Here is an 11,108-nt window from a genome sequence, read left to right as displayed (position 1 = left end):
AATTTGTCTTTTTTGTTAAAAAGCTTTTTGTGAGTCTAGTTATATAGTATCTACTTGTCATCCTTATCTACATGTTTGAGACATACTTAAGGCATTTTAAGGTTGTTGAGGTCTGTTTAATTAGATCTGTGCTAAATCTTCCTCAGAAAAAATCTTTAATTATGCTTACTGAGAATATATTATGCTGGTGGGCTTTTGATTTCCACCCTCACCATGGATCCATTTTGAAGTAGGTGTTATATTAGTTTCATTACCTGGCTGCTCAGGAACGTAGGGATCAGAACCTGCAATGTGAAGTTTTCCCCTCCATTCTGAATGCATGGAAGACATGGGCCCAGGCCAGCATCCTTAAGGACCCATAAAAACAAAGCCTATAAAACACAACTGAAGGAACAAGATGAAGCAATCCAGTTAAGCTGGGTGGGAACCACCAAGTAGGAGCAGCCCCAAGTGGGAGAATTTTTAAGGAGTTGGAAGGCGATTTGCCAAAGATATATTTGAACTGGATCTGGGTTGATCCAGATGGGCAAAAAACAGTGAGAACTGTTTCCTGTAGATCACCTGGCCTTCCAAACTTCTCTCTTGTGTACATGTACATCAAGAATATTTAGGCTACCCTGAAAAATAGCCACATTGAGATAAGGATATTATGATCTGGCTGGTCCTGCATATACATGAAAGGGATGGGGGGGGGGGAGGAAAGATCACATATTCACAACCAACATCATCTGAGCAGTTAATGTGCAATGAATAAAATAATTACAAGCCAAGGGTTTAGGCCTGTTTCAGGGCATGGCACTCTGATTTAAGTAGTAAACTTCTCTCAGTCATGAGAGAGTAAAGTATGCTTATATCCAAATCCAAATCATTTATTGACATAAAAAGGTCCTGTCAGACCAACCTGGTTTCCTTTTTTGACCAAGTAACAGGTTTGCTGGATTGTGGAAATTCGGTTGATGTCATTTACTTGCATTTTAGTAAAGCTTTTGAGAAGGTTTCCCATGATGTTCTGATGGATAAATTGAAGGACTGCAATCTGGATTTTCAGATAGTAAAGACCCGCACTCAAAGAGTTGTTGTCAATGGTGTTTCATCAGACTGGAGGGAGGTGAGTAGCGGGGTACCTCAGGGCTCGGTGCTCGATCCGGTACTTTTAACATGTTTATTAATGATCTAGATGAGGGGGTGGAGGGACTACTCATCAAGTTTGCAGATGACACCAAATTGGGAGGACTGGCAAATACTCCGGAAGATAGAGACAGAGTTCAACGAGATCTGAACACAATGGAAAAATGGGCAAATGAGAACAAGATGCAATTTAATAAAGACTAGGGGCAAAGCCCGTTGTCTCCAAGAATACAACGGGCGCTAGAGCTTGGCAGTGGGAAGGGGAGGAGTTGTCCAGTCTGTAAGGGCATGGGGTTGTCATGTGTGTTGTGTGGGAGGTTGTGGTGGCCTGGTGGCAAATGAGGCCAAATGAGGCAACCTACAGGTGTGGCCTGGAGAGCTCCTGGAATTACAGCTCACCTGCAGAGTATAAAGATCAGCTCCCCAGGCAGAAACGGCTACTTTGGACAGGGTTGTGGTAGAGAAGAAACATTTAAGGCTTCCCACACAGGTTGTTGTTGAATTGAAAGACTTGAGGCCTACTGCACAGGGTTGTTGTGCAGATGAAACAGGAGACAAAAGAGCCAGCTTCCTCTGCAGAATAACGCTGTGCAGTGGCCTCAAATCTGCAGAGAGTTGCAAAGAAGAAATACACATGGCTTGGCTGTGTCTAACCTCCAGTCAGAGCAGTATTTTAAGTGAAAAGGGGCTTTTCTGTGGCCTCCCTGTCAGCCAACTGTTTGGCAGAAGGGGAAAGTCCCCCCCCTCAAAAGGAAGGCCCTCAGGCTCCCCTGCGTTGCTCTTGAAAAGGCCTCCCTCCCCTCAGTCAGGGGCTGTCAGAGGCTCCTTCGCAGCAGGCCTGAAAGGGGGGAGGGGGAGCACTCTGCAGCCTCCTGCCAGCTCTGTCAGGGTTCTGAGGCAATTTGCAGTTGGACATGACAGTTAGGACAGCCTTGGGGCAAAAAGAGCTGGCGCAGCCTATCCAAGCCTCTGTTCTCATCCCCCTTGGCAGCCCTACTGACCTCCTCTCCCTTTGGTGGTCAGGAGCAGACTGGCAGCCAGACTGGGCTGGGTGAATGGAATTTTGGTCTGTCCTGGTGAGGGGCCAATAGGAAGGCACTTTGCGCGCCTCCCCATTGGCTGCTTGGCCCTGGATGGACACTCAGAGGGCCCAATCAGGAGCTGGAAAGCAGCTCCTGATTGGGCCCTCTGAGTTTTTATCCTGGACAGGGCCCGCCCTAACTCCTCCCCAGGTGGCCTTACTCTTTTATTTAATAGGACCCTGTCCTATTTAAAGATAAGTGTAAAGTTCTGCATCTGGGTCAGAAAAATGAAAAGCATGCCTACTGGATGGGGGATACGCTTTTAGGTAACACTGTGTGTGAATGAGACTTTGGGGTACTTGTGGATTGTAAGCTAAACATGAGCAGGCAGTGTGATGCAGTGGTAAAAAAGGCGAATGCCATTTTGGGCTGTATCAACAGGGGCATCACATCAAAATCATAAGATGTCACAGACCACACCTGGAGTACTGTGTGCAGTTCTGGAGGCCTCACTTCAAGAAGGACATAGATAAAATTGAAAGGGTACAGAGGAGAGCGACGAGGATGATCTGGGGCCAAGGGACCAAGCCCTATGAAGATAGGTTGAGGGACTTGGGAATGTTCAGCTTGGAGAAAAGGAGGTTGAGAGGGGACATGATAGCCCTCTTTAAGTATTTGAAAGGTTGTCACTTGGAGGAGGGCAGGATGCTGTTCCCGTTGGCTGCAGAGGAAAGGAAGCGCAGTAATGGGTTTAAACTACAAGTACAACGATATAGGCTAGATATCAGGAAAAATAATGTTCACAGTCAGAGTAGTTCAGCAGTGGAATAGGGTGCCTAAGGAAGTGGTGAGCTCCCCCTCACTGGCAGTCTTCAAGCAAAGGTTGGATACACACTTTTCTTGGATGCTTTAGAATGCTTAGGGCTGATCCTGTGTAGAGCAGGGGGTTGGACTAGATGGCCTGTATGGCCCCCTCCATTTCTATGATTCTGTGATTATAAAAAACAGTATTACTAGTATGCTTATATGTTTTGCTGTGTGTACATTATATGGGCTGCCAGTTGGGTCTTTTACTGTTCATCTTCACTGTTCTGTAGAGGAAATTTGCAATAGAAATAACAAGGCCTGATTAGTGTTTTATTTGTATCATTTAAAATAGTTCTGTATGTTGGCAGCAAGGCCATATTAATTTTCCCCCTGCATCTATGGTTCAACACACAGACCATGAAGGCAGCAACCGTGTCACCATCTCAAATACTAAAGGGAATGGATTTGGGTTTGTGGGCAGACTGTGTATTCTGCCTAACAAAAACAAAGCAATTATTGTGAGGTTGTTATTCTCTCCATTCATTCTGGTTTCTCAGACTCTCTTGGGGTTGACTGGCCACAGTATGGGCTTGTGGGGAGACACACATCTATCTGGAAGTCATTGGATAGCTCAGCTATTCTCAAATGATAGGCTGTCAGAAGAACCTTGTAGATGTGCTGCCTGGAAATCAGCAAGGGTTATTGTACTGCAGTACAACTCAAACAGTTAACTAAAATTCACCTATTTCAGGATCTGGGAAGAAACAGAGTGATTAAATAAATACAGTATTTTATTGCTGAATGTGGAATTAGTGCTTTAGTTATTGCTAATTTCACAAGCATTAGATGATAACAGGAAATTGACATATACAGGTTGGATAGCACGATTCATCTGACATTGATTATTTCGGTGAGGAATACAGAAAAAGGGAAATATATTAATTTTTCTTTTCCTTTCTGGCTTTGCTCCCAGATTCAGAAACCATGCATCTAGGTCTAGTAGATCTTGCTCTTACATTTCAAGTCTGAGAAAATGCCAACTTGACAAGTTGGAATGTGTTCAGAGAAGTGCGACTAGGATGAGTGAGGGGTTGGAATCCATGCCTTATGAGGAAGGGTTGAAAGAGTTGGGTATGTGTAGTTTGGAGAAGGGAGTGATATGAAGAAGGGGCCAACTTGTTTATTGCAGCTTTAGAGACAAGGACTAAGAGCAATGGATTCAAATTACGGGAAAGGAGGTTCCACTTAAATGTTAGAAAGCATTTTCTGACTGTGAGGGCTGCCTGTAGATGGAATATGTTGCCTCGGAGGGTGGTGGAATATCTTTTGTTGGAAGTTTTTAGGAGGAGATTGGATGAGCTCCTGTCAGTAATGTGTGATTTTTAAGTTGGCAAGAAGGTGGGGGGCTGAACCGGGTGTCCCTTTGTGGTCTCTTCCAGCTGATTCTGATATACAACGTTATAGAAGTTCACCATCATGAGTTCAGTGTCTACTTATCTCTCTGAGTTGGGGAATCTGGAGTTTCCCAACCAGACAATTGAATGGGATTTCAATTTGAATGCATTAAGCTCGATGTGCAATGCAGTTATTCAGAATGTAGGGCTACAATGATATCTATTGTGTATAATTCCATAAAAGCAAGAACATGTATAAAATAAACAAGAATTGGGCTGTGGTTTCTATGAGCCTTTGTTCTGAGTCACTCTTAAATTAAGATGCTACTTTACAAGAAATTAATGATTCAGCAGTTGGCATTTTCCCCTGCTAAATCCATCTGAATCATTTTTAAAATTAAGACGCCATGTTTTGAGAAATTAGTGATTCAACAGTCGGCGCTTTTTTATTTTTATTTTACTGAAATATAGAATGCCACAAAAAGCTGCTAGGGGGCACTCAAGTACAAGGAGGTACCAATTTCACAAAGAGATACCTGCTTCTTAAAATTATATATGATATATGCTATGATTATATGAAGAAATCTGCAGAGTTTAGACAGAGCTGCAGAGACTTATATATGGAACCCGACCAAGTTTTTTTTATTATTTCCCTTCTGTAGTTTTGATTGCATATGAAATGTTCCTTTATTTGATACTCTAATTGAGCATGTTCTCTTTCACTGTAGTTTTTTCCTTGCTGTGTTATTGAAGCATATAAAATGGAACTAGTATAATGGTTAAGAGAAGAAGCTGTGATCTGGGAGGCTCCTAATTAAAATTTTATCCTTACCACAAACTTTAGGTAAACTTAAGGTGACCAGAATGAATGGATTGTAGGCCGGATGCGACGGTGGCGTGGCGGTGGCCTCCCTCCCTCCCTCTCGCCCTCCCTCCCTCCCTCCCTCCGACTGTGGTCACCTCACCTCCCCTACGCCTCTCTCGCGAGCCCATCTTGTGTGCCTGCGCGGCGTTGGCGCAGGTCAGGTGGAGGCTGAGGGTGGGCCTCTGCCTGGTGTGCCTGTGCAGGCCAGCCACATGGCCAGCCAGGGCAGAGTGCCACTGCCAGCTATCCTGCTGGCCGGGGGGCAGGAAGGGGGCTCCGGCTGGCGGGACTTTTAAGGACCCAGACGGGACCCGGGACAAAGACCAGGAAAGTGTGAGTGTCCCGCGGGAGTCGGGACAGATGGGCAGCTTAGGTAAACTCCTCCTCCCACTCCCATCCACAATATGGGTGATAATATGGGCCTAGTTTACAGTGCGGTTGTAAGGTTTATGCTTGAAACACTTTGAATGCAGAGAAGTGCTATATAAGTGCTAATAATTTCTATATAGGCTAAAGAACAACGTTTAACACCAACAAAATTTTATTCTAAGTATGAGCTTTTTTGTGCAAGCACACTTCTTCAGTGCCCCTGGACTTCAGCTTTATTCTGCTGCTTCAGACCAACATGGCTACCTACCTGATGACATGGGTTAAAGAGTTAGTTGATTTAAAGAGGACATGTTGATCTGTAAAGTTCCAGACAGTCTGCCTCCGAGGTATCTGAGCCTGCTTGTCAGCTTGTATCATGTTTGGAAGTGCTTCTCTGCTAGTGCTTCTTCCTTCTAGAACTGGGCTGGTTTCTGTTGGAGGCAGAGCATTTTTGGTTACACTCTCCCTTTGGAAATCCCTCTTAGGGATGTTTACTTGGCAGTCTCTTTTAAGGTACTGGGTGAAATTTGTCTTGACTTGGAGCTTTATTACAAGATGCCTTGAAAGTCCTCAATATAGCATAATAGTGGCATTTGAAAAAACAAACCTTCATATGCATTCAACTGCTGTATTAATTGAAATCATTTACATCTTTCAATAGGGAACCCTGTAAGATGAGTGACATTTTTAACAATTGTTACAGAAGTGACCATTTTAGCAAGTCCTTTTCTTCCAGCCTGCTTGTCATACATCTCAGCTGACAAATGTTTTATTACCCAACATCGTCTAACATATGCCAGAATTTCAGACACTGTTTGTTCTTCAATAATTACAATGTTTTCCATGACATGAGGGAGCAAGAGGCAGTATAAAGGAGTTTCTAGAGATCAGCTTAACCAATGACAGCTGCAGCCAATCAAGAAGTGAAAGGGAGCACCTTAAAGCAAAGATGTTTTTTTTACAAGATATTTGCTCCAACTGTTGCTGGTTTTCTGTAGCAGTTGCCATTCCCCTGTGCTAATTCTGCTAGTATGTTTGGATTAGCAGAATGGAAGCTGGCAAATTTGGCATTTGGCTAGTGGATGTCTGGCAAACCAGGTTCCGTATTGGAAACATGCACAAGGATTTCAGTTGCTGGAAAAAAGTTGATAGATCCCCAAAATACAGCTAATCACATATCCCATTAAGTAATTAAAGTTGAAAATCCTTCACCACAGTTATGGACTTTTGACAGGTTGTTCCAAGGTACTAGAGAAGGAAACTTGAATTAAGCAATGGACTGAACTATGCGAGTTTGACGTTTCTCCTGTTCTCCACTACAGAATAGAGAGTGTGCCTAGCAGAAATATGATGTAAAGTCCATTGACTCCAGGAGCACTGTTTATACTCAACTTTCCTCTGCTCCTTGGCCCTTCTGTCAAGTTGTGCATGGAGAATGAAGTCAGAATCAATTGCTCACTTGGCTTCTAAAGAACACTGATACGCACAAGTGACGATATTTCCTAGCCCTGCCAAGGATGACAATTTAAGGATTGTGCTTTGACTGTATCTTATTGGGTAAAGATCTTGCTATGAAATTATACCCTTAGGCTTGCATATTGCAACTCATTACCATTGGAGAACCGCCAGAAGAAAGTGAAATGGCTTCACAGTATGCTTAGTGTAAGGGGCCCTGGCCAGGGGCTTCATGGTTCACAGAAATCTCAAGGAAATGATACAGAAGATACAAGTTTGCTTACAAGAAGACTTTAAAGAAAGCATCAACACTTACAGAAAATGCAGGCTGAACTTCTGTCAGCTGGACCTCAAGTATGCACACAGTGCAGCTTGCCAGGATCTGAGACCACATGCATAACTGAAACTAGTTTATCCTAAATGTTGGCTATCAGTCAAATATTTATTACCTAAGCTATCCCAGATATTTGGATGAGCCAGGCCATATTGCACCCTGCATCCAATGGGTGGAAAATACAACCCAGGCTTTGAAGATAAGAGTTGCTAACAAGCATGAGAGAGAAAGTTCCCTTGGGAGTGGCCAAAGAGTGTTTACCCACAAGACCTTCGGCACTTAAGCACCGGCATGTAACAAAGATGGAGTCATGCAGGCCATGCACTTGCCAACATGTGTTGCTTTGAAGGCTTCACACTACTGCTCAGTGCTTTGTACATAGTCCTCATGACAGACTATCATTTAAAGGCTGCTGCTCAGTACTCAGATTCTCTTGTTTTTACGTCTAATTTCTTGTGCTCCAAGAAGACACAAATTCTGTGTTCAGCATCAATCACAGAATCACAGAATCATAGTGTTGGAAGGGCCAATACTGGCCATCTAGTCCAACCCCCTGCTCAACGCAGGATCAGCCCAAAGCATCCTAAATCAATATTCTAAATGAATCTACATCACATCAATGTCTTTATATTATACACTTAAATATATTATATTTCACACTGGTATGGGAACAGATGGGGCAAGCAGCATATGGTGATGTGATAGCTTTTGATCACTTTCATGGACAGTTTTATTTCTTCCATGTTTGTGTGAATAACAACTGAATTTCAAGGGGATTGATTGGCTGTTTTGGCAAAGAATTATTGTTGGCTGTATTTGGATGTGTGACACAGTTTACTAATGTAACAGAATTAATTTTTGCTATATATTCCCACAATCATGTAAGGAGTTCTTAGTCTGAGGAAGAGAGTTTGCACTTGAAAGCTCACACCCTGAATAAATCTTTGTTGGTCTTAAAGATGATACTGGACTCTGATTCTTTCATATTATAGAGCGAATTTTGTTTTCATATTTTACTTTTTAAACATAAGGAAATAGGCCTGTTAATCCACTCTTTTTGAAATAAGAGTGATTCTAATAGTTCTGTAATAAAATAGTTCTGACTCTATTCCATAAGGAGCAAGAAGGAAATAGAGGCACAATGCTCACCATGAAATGTATACTTGGTAGAAAAATCAGAGCATTGTCTTACATGCCCCCCAGTTTTACAGTCAAGGTAGAGCTGCAGATTTTATGATTATTACTTTTGGATGAGAGCACCAGCATCCAGGCCTTATGACAATGCAGCTATATGATGATGCTCCTGTTATTTTACTATTTATGGTTATTGATTTCTCTGTATCGTTCTTGTTCTGCTATGTTTCATGCGAACCACCCTGAGTCTCAGGGGAGAGCAATATATAAATCTAATAAATAAGACACAAGGATGCAGTGATGACCACTTGCCTTGGCTTTAGAAAGGCATGAAACATCTTTAACCCGCGGAACGGATTAAATAATTCGTTAAGGGCATGGCGGCAGACCCTATCCGTAATGAGGAAGGGTGCCCATAGGCTCCTTCCCCCGGACTGACAATCGGAGGGCCCAATCGGCAGGCGCTTCGCAGCATGGCTCGCCATTGGGCCCTGGCCGCTGGACTGACTAATTGGGAGGCGCACTCCACAGCCCCACTAGCACCCGCTGCATTCCAAGAGCAGTGGGCTTATTTACTAGTTCATGAATAATAGGGCCATCAATGGTTGTTGGCCACAATGGCTTAATAAAATTTATGTTTAGATAAATATACTTGTGGATACCATTTGCTGGGGGCAACAGCAGGCTTTGGCCAGCCTGCTGTAGTGATTAAGAGTGGTGGTTTCGAATCTGGTGAACTGGGTTTGATTCCCTGCTCCTCCACATGCAACCAGCTGGGTGACCTTGGGCTAGTCACAACCCTGATAGCGCTGCTCTCACAGAGCAGTCCTGTCAGAGATTTTTTTGGTCCCGCCTACCTCACAGGATGCCTGTTGTGGAGAAGGGAAGGGAAGGTGATTATAAGCTGCTTTCTCCTTCAGGTAGAGAAAAGTGGGGTATAACTCTTCTTAGAATCATAGAATCATAGAGTTGGAAGGGACCACCTGGATCATCTAGTCCAGGGGTAGTCAAACTGTGGCCCTCCAAATGTCCATGGACTACAATTCCCATGAGTGAATGTTGGCAGGGGCTCATGGGAATTGTAGTCCCTGGACATCTGGAGGGCCGCAGTTTGACTACCCCTGATTCTAGTCCAACACCCTGCACTATGCAGGACTCTCACAACCCTATCGCTCATCCACTGTAACTTGCCACCCCCTTGAATCTTCACAGAATCAGCCTCTCCATTAGATGACTATCCAGCCTCTGTTTAAAAATTTTCAAAGATGGAGAACCCACCAGCTCCCGAGGAAGCCTGCTCCATTGAGAAACTGCTTTAACTTCTTCCGGATGTTTAGACAGAATTTCTTTTGAATTAATTTCATCCCATTGGATCTGGTCCATCCCTCCGGGGCAAGAGAGAACAACTCTGCTCCATCCTCTATATGGCACACTTTTAAATACTTGATGGCTATCAGATCCCTTCTCAGTTGTCTCCTTTCCAGGCTAAACAGACCAAGTTCCCCCAACCTTTCCTCATATGTCTCCAAACCCCTCACCATCTTTGTCGCCCTCCTCTGGATATGCTCCAGTTTGTCTATACCCCTCTTCAACTGGGGTGCCCAAAACTGAACATAGTACTTCAAGTGAGACTGAACCAGAGCAGAGTAAAGTGGTACCATCACCTCCTGTGATCTGGACATGATACTCCGTTTGATACAGCCCCAAATCCTATTTGCCTTTTTAGCCAATGAATCACACTGCTGACTCATGTTCAATGTATGGTCTACTAAGACTCCTAGATCCTTTTCGCACACACTACTGCCAAGACAAGTCTCTCCCATCCTATACTGGTGTCTATGGTTTTTCCTACCTAAATGCAGAACTTTACATTTGTCCCTATTGAACTTCATTTTATTCAGTTTAGCCTACTTTTCGAGCATATTAAGATCATCCTGTATTCTGATTCTGTCTTCTGTTGTGTTTGCCACCCATCCCAGTTTAGTATCATCTGCAAATTTAATAAGTACCCCCTCTAATCCCTCACTTTTCTCCAAGAGGATGTTGAACCATTAACAAGTACCCTTTGGGTACGATCTGTCAACCAGTTATCGATTCACCTGACTGAATTAGGATCCATACCATATATTACCAACTTATCAACAAGAATATCATGTGGAACCTTATCCATTATATAAACTTATTTAACTTTATCTAATATATGAAGCAATAATAGAAAGTTTATGCATGCAACAGTAGCCTGATAGTGCTTTATGAAAGTAGCCTGATTATGCTTTTAAAAAGGTGATTTGGAACATAGACATGGCATGTAGAGAGCATGTGCTTAAATCTGCTATTTTCTGCTCTAAATCCCTGCTCCCAATCATATATACTTGTGAAAATACTCTTTAAAATTTACTGCTGGTTTATAATTGCATGCATTTCTTATGTTATACTTCATTTATTTTATTTAAAAGTATTAATGAATGACTTGCTTCCAACAAGTACACTCAATGCAGTTTACAAGACATACTACATCATATCCATTAAAAATAATGAAACCATTAAAAAACATCACAATAAAACACAGCATCAATATAGATCAACCAGACCAACAGCTA

At 42.9% G+C, this 11,108-nt stretch overlaps 1 long non-coding RNA gene across 1 annotated transcript in view; it reads left to right on the top strand.

Moving 5' to 3' along the window:
• Positions 1-8,405, top strand: part of LOC143839925 (uncharacterized) — a 33,817-nt gene extending 25,412 nt beyond the window's left edge. The window contains exon 3 of the long non-coding RNA XR_013231939.1: positions 6,908-8,405. This is a non-coding gene — a long non-coding RNA (uncharacterized LOC143839925). The remainder of the gene's footprint in view (positions 1-6,907) is intronic.
• The last annotated feature ends 2,703 nt before the right edge of the window (positions 8,406-11,108 follow it).

This window comes from Paroedura picta, chromosome 1, assembly GCF_049243985.1.
Source record: "Paroedura picta isolate Pp20150507F chromosome 1, Ppicta_v3.0, whole genome shotgun sequence".
Lineage (NCBI taxonomy): Eukaryota > Metazoa > Chordata > Lepidosauria > Squamata > Gekkonidae > Paroedura > Paroedura picta.
The sequence above is the reverse complement of the archived record's forward strand: the minus strand, read 5'-3'. Positions and strand labels throughout refer to the sequence as shown.